Source organism: Rana temporaria, chromosome 3 (genome assembly GCF_905171775.1).
Source record: "Rana temporaria chromosome 3, aRanTem1.1, whole genome shotgun sequence".
Classification (NCBI taxonomy): domain Eukaryota; kingdom Metazoa; phylum Chordata; class Amphibia; order Anura; family Ranidae; genus Rana; species Rana temporaria.
The window spans coordinates 471,345,725-471,355,981 of record NC_053491.1 but is presented as its reverse complement, the minus strand read 5'-3'; the positions used below and the strand labels follow the sequence as shown (position 1 = coordinate 471,355,981).

The 10,257-nt window shown below is 44.4% G+C and overlaps 3 long non-coding RNA genes across 3 annotated transcripts; 2 read left to right on the top strand and 1 right to left on the bottom strand.

Annotated features, from left to right (window-relative positions):
- Positions 1 to 755: 755 nt before the first annotated feature.
- LOC120930986 lies at positions 756 to 2,015 on the bottom strand. The gene is made up of 3 exons (XR_005747795.1): positions 1,310 to 2,015; positions 883 to 1,065; positions 756 to 791 (listed from the first exon to the last, which is right to left on the bottom strand). It is a non-coding gene; the product is annotated as an uncharacterized LOC120930986 (long non-coding RNA).
- A 905-nt stretch (positions 2,016 to 2,920) lies between these two features.
- On the top strand, positions 2,921 to 3,857 carry LOC120930985. Its single transcript, XR_005747794.1, has 3 exons — positions 2,921 to 3,301; positions 3,544 to 3,726; positions 3,818 to 3,857. It is a non-coding gene; the product is annotated as an uncharacterized LOC120930985 (long non-coding RNA).
- A 712-nt stretch (positions 3,858 to 4,569) lies between these two features.
- LOC120930984 lies at positions 4,570 to 5,475 on the top strand. Its single transcript, XR_005747793.1, has 3 exons — positions 4,570 to 4,919; positions 5,162 to 5,344; positions 5,436 to 5,475. It is a non-coding gene; the product is annotated as an uncharacterized LOC120930984 (long non-coding RNA).
- Positions 5,476 to 10,257: the final 4,782 nt, after the last annotated feature.

Here is a 10,257-nt window from a genome sequence, read left to right as displayed (position 1 = left end):
TTCGGACGAACTAAATTTGCGCCGCTGGCTGAGGATCTGGCCCAGTGTTCCTTTATATAGAAGTCAATTAAATTACATGTAATCCCTGGGAACTGAAAGCGTTTAATGATAATTTCACAGAGCTCATTATTTTTGATGTTAGGATAATATATTTAGATTTATTTATTTTTTTCCTCAAAACCATTTTGTTAACAGTTTATTGAAAATAAGTAAAATGATTGAGAACTGTAGGAAGAATATACACTGATTTAAAGCAAGCTATGAAAATTCAAGTAATTGTATTACTTTAAAAAGAAGCAACTGAGATAAAAAAACACAAGTGACCCCCCTAACTGCAGGCACTGCAAGCAATTAACTGTTAAATTAACCTCAGAAACAGAAAAGAGAAACAAGTGCGGGACTTTAAATGAAGCATGTGCGGGAAACTGTTTGCAATAAATGGGGGGAATGAATCAAAGATAATAAATCTGGAATAGGTTTAAATATTTTATTACTTTCACATAATGCACCGTCCATGACTATATTGCACTATTGAAGAAATAGATAAACATATATGTTTCACAGATTAGTTGGGGGACAAGGTACGTGGGCAGTGACCCAAATATATAAATGCAATGAGTACAGCGAGCTGTACTATATTATTGAGACATAAAATAGATATCACATATTAAAATGGAAATTACATCGCATGACACTGCAGTGATAATACATTAATGCATGAGGTATAGAGCTCTACGCGTTTCGCGACTGGTGGTCGCTCATCAGGATCAGGCATGCATTACATTGGTTATCTGGAACGACATAAGCACATAGCTGGTTAAACGGGGCATCCAACATTTGTGGGGGCTGAGGACTCATCAATAAGCCCCAGATGGTACTCACCAGGTTGCCGATTGCCGCCGGCACTAGAGTGAAGCTCCGGATGGACCCCAGGATTGGGGTGGTCACTGCCGGGGACTAGGGCTGGAGAATGAGGGGTGCAGGGCCCGTCAGGAGAGCGCACCCAGGTGGCACAGGCATGAGGCATAGTGTATTGAATGCACTGTGGTCGGTAAGGAATGATGGCTGTATTGGAAATAAATGAAGAATGTATTATGTTTGAATGGGATATGGAGATATGATGAAAAGGAAAAGGGGGGAGGAAAACAAGCAAAGGAGAAGGGAAAAAGAAAAAAAGGAAAGAGAAAAAAAAAAAGGGAGAAAAAAGGGGGATGGGGAAGAAAGACAAGGAGAAATGGCAATATAAAGAGAGTAAAGTGAGGTGAAGGTACTGGGTGTGGTGAGGTATAGGAGAGAGGAAGAGGATCACCTGTGAGTTCCGAGTGTGCTGCATGGAGTGATGACATGTGAAGAGCCAAATGCCTGTACCTGCCATAGGTTACACCCTCTTATAGGGACCACCCCCCCAATGTTACCCGCCCAGAGACACGCATACGAGGGGGAGGAGAAGGGAGGCGTCTGCATTGGTGCGGGGTAACCGCCCAATGATGCGGCGCCGTTTGACTCCTGTAACCCCTCGTGGATGGTATACCAATACACCGCACGGAGACCTAGTTCCGTGTCAGGTGATGGAGGCGTGACATCGACACGCACTGCCCGCCCATCCGTCCGTGCGTCTTCGGAGCACAGGACGGAGAGCGTGTGCAGTGAGTGTTGCTGCCCCCGGATAGGACCACACCCCACAGGGGGCCGGAGGTGCCAACACCCTTAGCCAGACAGCGCCAGGGAACCTGTGAACAGATGTGGAATGGCCCAAAATACCCAGCCGTACTCAAAATGTGACAGATACTAATGAAACAGTTGTAAGCACATTGCTGCTAGCACTTAGAAAAACAACAATAATGCAGTACTGGATATTAACACAAAATAGACAAAAATGTAGTCCCGTAAAATACATGCTTCCATCCCTAGTTATGGTATATAAAGTGGGCGGGGGGAGGGTTGGTTGGGACTTTAAATGAGGTAATGGGTCAATTACCTCCATCCCTAATTAGGTATAGAAAAGAGAAACAAGTGCGGGACTTTAAATGAAGCATGTGCGGGAAACTGTTTGCAATAAATGGGGGGAATGAATCAAAGATAATAAATCTGGAATAGGTTTAAATATTTTATTACTTTCACATAATGCACCGTCCATGACTATATTGCACTATTGAAGAAATAGATAAACATATATGTTTCACAGATTAGTTGGGGGACAAGGTACGTGGGCAGTGACCCAAATATATAAATGCAATGAGTACAGCGAGCTGTACTATATTATTGAGACATAAAATAGATATCACATATTAAAATGGAAATTACATCGCATGACACTGCAGTGATAATACATTAATGCATGAGGTATAGAGCTCTACGCGTTTCGCGACTGGTGGTCGCTCATCAGGAGCAGGCATGCATTACATTGGTTATCTGGAACGACATAAGCACATAGCTGGTTAAACGGGGCATCCAACATTTGTGGGGGCTGAGGACTCATCAATAAGCCCCAGATGGTACTCACCAGGTTGCCGATTGCCGCCGGCACTAGAGTGAAGCTCCGGATGGACCCCAGGATTGGGGTGGTCACTGCCGGGGACTAGGGCTGGAGAATGAGGGGTGCAGGGCCCGTCAGGAGAGCGCACCCAGGTGGCACAGGCATGAGGCATAGTGTATTGAATGCACTGTGGTCGGTAAGGAATGATGGCTGTATTGGAAATAAATGAAGAATGTATTATGTTTGAATGGGATATGGAGATATGATGAAAAGGAAAAGGGGGGAGGAAAACAAGCAAAGGAGAAGGGAAAAAGAAAAAAGGAAAGAGAAAAAAAAAAGGGAGAAAAAAGGGGGATGGGGAAGAAAGACAAGGAGAAATGGCAATATAAAGAGAGTAAAGTGAGGTGAAGGTACTGGGTGTGGTGAGGGGTGTTGGCACCTCCGGCCCCCTGTGGGGTGTGGTCCTATCCGGGGGCAGCAACACTCACTGCACACGCTCTCCGTCCTGTGCTCCGAAGACGCACGGACGGATGGGCGGGCAGTGCGTGTCGATGTCACGCCTCCATCACCTGACACGGAACTAGGTCTCCGTGCGGTGTATTGGTATACCATCCACGAGGGGTTACAGGAGTCAAACGGCGCCGCATCATTGGGCGGTTACCCCGCACCAATGCAGACGCCTCCCTTCTCCTCCCCCTCGTATGCGTGTCTCTGGGCGGGTAACATTGGGGGGGTGGTCCCTATAAGAGGGTGTAACCTATGGCAGGTACAGGCATTTGGCTCTTCACATGTCATCACTCCATGCAGCACACTCGGAACTCACAGGTGATCCTCTTCCTCTCTCCTATACCTCACCACACCCAGTACCTTCACCTCACTTTACTCTCTTTATATTGCCATTTCTCCTTGTCTTTCTTCCCCATCCCCCTTTTTTCTCCCTTTTTTTTTTCTCTTTCCTTTTTTCTTTTTCCCTTCTCCTTTGCTTGTTTTCCTCCCCCCTTTTCCTTTTCATCATATCTCCATATCCCATTCAAACATAATACATTCTTCATTTATTTCCAATACAGCCATCATTCCTTACCGACCACAGTGCATTCAATACACTATGCCTCATGCCTGTGCCACCTGGGTGCGCTCTCCTGACGGGCCCTGCACCCCTCATTCTCCAGCCCTAGTCCCCGGCAGTGACCACCCCAATCCTGGGGTCCATCCGGAGCTTCACTCTAGTGCCGGCGGCAATCGGCAACCTGGTGAGTACCATCTGGGGCTTATTGATGAGTCCTCAGCCCCCACAAATGTTGGATGCCCCGTTTAACCAGCTATGTGCTTATGTCGTTCCAGATAACCAATGTAATGCATGCCTGCTCCTGATGAGCGACCACCAGTCGCGAAACGCGTAGAGCTCTATACCTCATGCATTAATGTATTATCACTGCAGTGTCATGCGATGTAATTTCCATTTTAATATGTGATATCTATTTTATGTCTCAATAATATAGTACAGCTCGCTGTACTCATTGCATTTATATATTTGGGTCAATGCCCACGTACCTTGTCCCCCAACTAATCTGTGAAACATATATGTTTATCTATTTCTTCAATAGTGCAATATAGTCATGGACGGTGCATTATGTGAAAGTAATAAAATATTTAAACCTATTCCAGATTTATTATCTTTGATTCATTCCCCCCATTTATTGCAAACAGTTTCCCGCACATGCTTCATTTAAAGTCCCGCACTTGTTACTCTTTTCTATACCTAATTAGGGATGGAGGTAATTGACCCATTACCTCATTTAAAGTCCCAACCAACCCTCCCCCCGCCCACTTTATATACCATAACTAGGGATGGAAGCATGTATTTTACGGGACTACATTTTTGTCTATTTTGTGTTAATATCCAGTACTGCATTATTGTTGTTTTTCTAAGTGCTAGCAGCAATGTGCTTACAACTGTTTCATTAGTATCTGTCACATTTTGAGTACGGCTGGGTATTTTGGGCCATTCCACATCTGTTCACAGGTTCCCTGGCGCTGTCTGGCTAAGGGTGTTGGCACCTCCGGCCCCCTGTGGGGTGTGGTCTTATCCGGGGGCAGCAACACTCACTGCACACGCTCTCCGTCCTGTGCTCCGAAGACGCACGGACGGATGGGCGGGCAGTGCGTGTCGATGTCACGCCTCCATCACCTGACACGGAACTAGGTCTCCGTGCGGTGTATTGGTATACCATCCACGAGGGGTTACAGGAGTCAAACGGCGCCGCATCATTGGGCGGTTACCCCGCACCAATGCAGACGCCTCCCTTCTCCTCCCCCTCGTATGCGTGTCTCTGGGCGGGTAACATTGGGGGGTGGTCCCTATAAGAGGGTGTAACCTATGGCAGGTACAGGCATTTGGCTCTTCACATGTCATCACTCCATGCAGCACACTCGGAACTCACAGGTGATCCTCTTCCTCTCTCCTATACCTCACCACACCCAGTACCTTCACCTCACTTTACTCTCTTTATATTGCCATTTCTCCTTGTCTTTCTTCCCCATCCCCCTTTTTTCTCCCTTTTTTTTTTCTCTTTCCTTTTTTCTTTTTCCCTTCTCCTTTGCTTGTTTTCCTCCCCCCTTTTCCTTTTCATCATATCTCCATATCCCATTCAAACATAATACATTCTTCATTTATTTCCAATACAGCCATCATTCCTTACCGACCACAGTGCATTCAATACACTATGCCTCATGCCTGTGCCACCTGGGTGCGCTCTCCTGACGGGCCCTGCACCCCTCATTCTCCAGCCCTAGTCCCCGGCAGTGACCACCCCAATCCTGGGGTCCATCCGGAGCTTCACTCTAGTGCCGGAGGCAATCGGCAACCTGGTGAGTACCATCTGGGGCTTATTGATGAGTCCTCAGCCCCCACAAATGTTGGATGCCCCGTTTAACCAGCTATGTGCTTATGTCGTTCCAGATAACCAATGTAATGCATGCCTGCTCCTGATGAGCGACCACCAGTCGCGAAACGCGTAGAGCTCTATACCTCATGCATTAATGTATTATCACTGCAGTGTCATGCGATGTAATTTCCATTTTAATATGTGATATCTATTTTATGTCTCAATAATATAGTACAGCTCGCTGTACTCATTGCATTTATATATTTGGGTCACTGCCCACGTACCTTGTCCCCCAACTAATCTGTGAAACATATATGTTTATCTATTTCTTCAATAGTGCAATATAGTCATGGACGGTGCATTATGTGAAAGTAATAAAATATTTAAACCTATTCCAGATTTATTATCTTTGATTCATTCCCCCCATTTATTGCAAACAGTTTCCCGCACATGCTTCATTTAAAGTCCCGCACTTGTTTCTCTTTTCTATACCTAATTAGGGATGGAGGTAATTGACCCATTACCTCATTTAAAGTCCCAACCAACCCTCCCCCCGCCCACTTTATATACCATAACCTCAGAAACAGTTGTCCAAGTCGATTGTTTACTTACTCAGCTCCCCTCTTGCTGTGCACCGGTTCTGTGTTTACATACGATAATAGATGGTTGGAAGGCTGCCAAGCCAATAGGAGGCAGGAACAGGCAATGCAAATTCAGATTAGGATTTCAGAGCTTCTGCTGGAAGCTTTGATGATGAATTGCTCCACAATGATTGCAGCTACAAAGATAAGTGATGATTTGTTTCAAAGCACATTTTGTGATTATTAAGACTATTAGCTAGATTCAGGTAGGGCGCCGCATCTTTAAGGCGGCTTAGCGTATCGTATTTACTCTACGCCGCCTTAAGTCAGAGAGGCAAGTACTGTATTGGTTGCCAGTAAAAGACAGAATTGCTTTTAAAGCACTCTGTCTAACGCATAGATGTATTCATGGGAAGGCCCCCCATTATCTATGCGATAAAATAAAAGCTCACAACTCCAATCGCATTCTGCGATCCACCAACCAAAACCTGCTCCAAATCCCAAAAGCCAATTACAAGTCCAAAGGAGAAAGAAGATTCGCGGTCCAAGGTCCCAGACTATGGAACGCTTTACCAACCAGCAGTCAGTTGGAGGAAAACCATTTAGCATTCAGGAGAAAGATCAAAACGTATCTCTTTTGATACCAAAAGAGACAGGAACAACAAGCGCCCAGAGGCGATTTAGTTCGCATGTGCCGCGCTATATAAGTTCTTCATTCATTCATTCATGTATTCACAAAGCACTTGGGGCCAGATTCAAGTAGAAGTGCGGCGGCGTAACGTATCGTAGATACGTTACACCGCCGCAAGTTTTCATCGCAAGTGCCTGATTCACAAAGCACATGCAATTAAAACCTACGCCGGCGGCCTCCGGCGTAAGCCACGTAATTGAAAGGGGCGTGTGCCATTTAAATTAGGCACGCTCCCGCGCCGGACCTACTGCGCTTGCTCCCTTTTGAATTTCCCGCCGTGCTTTGCGCGAAGTGATGTCATTCTTTCGAACGGCGACGTGCGTAGCGTACTTCCGTATTCCCGGACATCTTACGCAAGAAGGAAAAAAATTTACATTTTCGACGCGGGAACGACGGCCATACTTTTTACAGCACATACTGTACGTGTGCTGTGTAAAGTTAGGGCACCAAAAATGACGACTAACTTTGCGACGGAAACTAGACTAGCAGCGATGTAGCGAACGCGAAAAACCGTTGTGGATCGCCGTAACTCCTAATTTGCATACCCGACGCTGGTTTACGACGTGAACTCCCCCCAGCGGTGGCCGCGGTATTGCATCTTAAGATCCGACAGTGTAAAACAATTACACCTGTCGGATCTAAGGGCTATCTATGCGTAACTGATTCTCTGAATCAGTCGCATAGATACTCTGAGAGATACGACGGAGTATCTGAGATACTCAGTCGTATCTCTTTTGTGAATCTAGGCCTCGCCTCCTAACTTACGGCGGCGTAGCGTAAATGGGGCCGGCGTAAGCGCGCCTAATTCAAATGAGGATGGGGGGGCGTGTTTTATGTAAATGTTTGGTGACCCGACGTGATTGTTGTTTTTTACGAACGGCGCATGCGCCGTCCGTGTACATATCCCAGTGTGCATTGCTCCAAAGTATGCCGCAAGGACGTATTGGTTTCGACGTGAATGTAAGTTACGTCCAGCCCCATTCACGGACGACTTACGCAAACAACGTAAAATTTTCACATTTCGATGTGGGAACGACGGCCATACTTAACATTGACTAGGCCAGCTATTTGTTCGACTAACTTTACACCTGAAAACGCCTTACGTAAACGGCGTATCTTTACTGCGACGGGCGCACGTACGTTCGTGAATCAGCGTATCTAGTCTACGCTGAACTCAACGGAAGCGCCACCTAGCGGCCAGCGTAAATATTGCACCCTAAGATACGACGGCGCAGGCCGTCGTATCTTAGATAGGTTTAAGTGTATCTCAGTTTGAGCATACACTTAAACTTACGACGGCGTAGATTCAGAGTTACGTCGGCGTATCTACTGATACGCCGATGTAAAGCTACCTGAATCCAGCTATATGTAGACATCTGAATGATCATAACTTGGCTGCACTTTCACGTTAAACGAATCTAAAAAAAAAAAGAGTATTTTTTACTATTATGCATATGAGATCTTGTGATCAAAGATGATGAGAAAAAGATGACTTCAACCAGGTAAAAATATAAATGTAACCTTTTTTGCCTTTTTTCTCACAAGTCTCTTTTTTTTTCGTTGCCAAGTCCAAGAACCAAGATTATGATGCTGTAATGGTTCACTTCCATGATCTGAAAAAAAATATATAGAAGTTAGTGTCAGGTTTCAATGGTAGTGAGACCTTGTAGATTGCCAACTCAGGGTTCCTCAGAGTAGGGAGTCTAAGCCCCAGCCTGCTTCTTCACTAGAGCTCCTGATGGTGGGGATGGACTTGCAGCAAGCTGGAACCAGGTCGCAGCCCCCAGGTATGCCCAGATGAAAAATGCAGAGACCACTCCATTGCAGAGTATAAGGTCCGAGGTCAGGACAGGCAGAAGACAAGCACAATGGTAGACAAGCCAGGGACATTATACAGGAAGTCAGGCACATAATGCAACAAGGGGGCCCCAAGATCTTGCCTCCCTATGTGAATGAGTGGGGGTACATTGTACCCCTCTGGCTTGCCTTCTGGTTTCCCATAGTTTTCCAACTGATTTGATCTTCTTCCTGTGATGCAATCTTCTTGCACCCTGCCATCTTCTTTCCTCACTTTGGCTTGTCAGCAGTAAAGCAAAAGGTCTCTGCAAATATACCAAACATGGCCCTCCACCTAAACTGACAGGCTGGCTAAAGAGAGCATTCATCAGAGAAACATCCAAGAAGCCCATGGTAACTCTGGATGAGCTAGCTGCAGAGATCCACAGCTCCGGTGGGAGAATCTGTCCACAGGACAACTATTAGTTGTGTACTTCACAAATCTTGCCTTTATGGAAGAGTGGCAAGAAGAAAGCCATTGTTGAAAGAAAAGCCATAAGAAGTTGCAGTTTGTAAGAAACTGTGGGGGACACAGCAAACATGTGGAGGAAGGTGCTCTGGTCACATGAGACCAACATTTTTATTTTTGGCTTAAAAGCTAAGTGTTATATGTGGTAGAAAACGAATACTGCACATCAACCTGAACACACCATTCGACATACGTTTTGTGTATTACGTCATTAGGAAGCGCTTCAATTTTCAATTTTCGAATTTTTCAATTTTGAATTTTCGAAATTCATAAATACGAAAATTTGAAACTTCGAATTTCGAATTTTTCAATTTTCGAATTTTCGAATTTCGGAAATACGAAAATTCTAAAATTGAAAAATTGAAAAATTCGAAAATTGAAAAATTCCAAATTTGAAATTTCGAAAATTTGAAATTTGAAAAATTTGAAATTGAAAAATTCGAAATTGGAAAAGTGAAAAATTGAAAAATTGAAAAATTTGAAAATTTGAAAAATTAGAAAAATTAGAAAATTGAAAAGTTGAAAAATTCGAAATTTCGAAAATTCTAAAATCTAAAATTCGAAAAAATTGGAAATACGAAAATTCATAAATTCGAATTTTCGGAAATACGATAATTCGAAAATTCAAAATTTTCGGAAGTCCGAAAATTCGTAAATAAAAAATTAGAAAATTCGAAAATTCGGAATTAAAGAATTTCCGAATTTTCGTAAAAAAACTAATTAGAAACAAATCAAATTGCACATGTCTAGTTTGGGGTCATTGTCCTGCTGCAAGGTGAACCTCCATCCTACCCTCAAATCACACACAGAGTGCTACAGGTTTTTCTCAAGAATATCCCTGTATTTAGCACTATCCATCTTTCCCTCAACTCTGACCATTTTCCCAGTCCCGACCAGAGCACCTTCCTCCATACATTTTTGGAATCTCCCACATGCCTTTTCGTAAACTCAAAACATGCCATTTTGTTCTTTGCTGAAAGTAATGGCTTTCTTCTGTCCACTCGGCCATAAAGCCCAACTCTATGTAGCGTACGGCTTATTCTTGTCCTATGTACAGATACTCCAGTCTCTGCTGTAGAACTCTGCAGCTCCTCCAGGGTTACCTTAGGTCTCTGTGTTGCCTCTCTGATTAATGTCCTCCTTGCCCAGTTCATGAGTTTTGGTTTGCGGCAGTCTCTTGGCAGGTTTTCTGTTGTGCCATGTTCTTTCCATTTGGCTTATGATAGATTTGATGGTGCTCCTATGGATCATCAAAGATTTTGATATTTTTTTTATAACATATCCCTGACTTGTACTTTTCGACAACATTGTCCCTTACT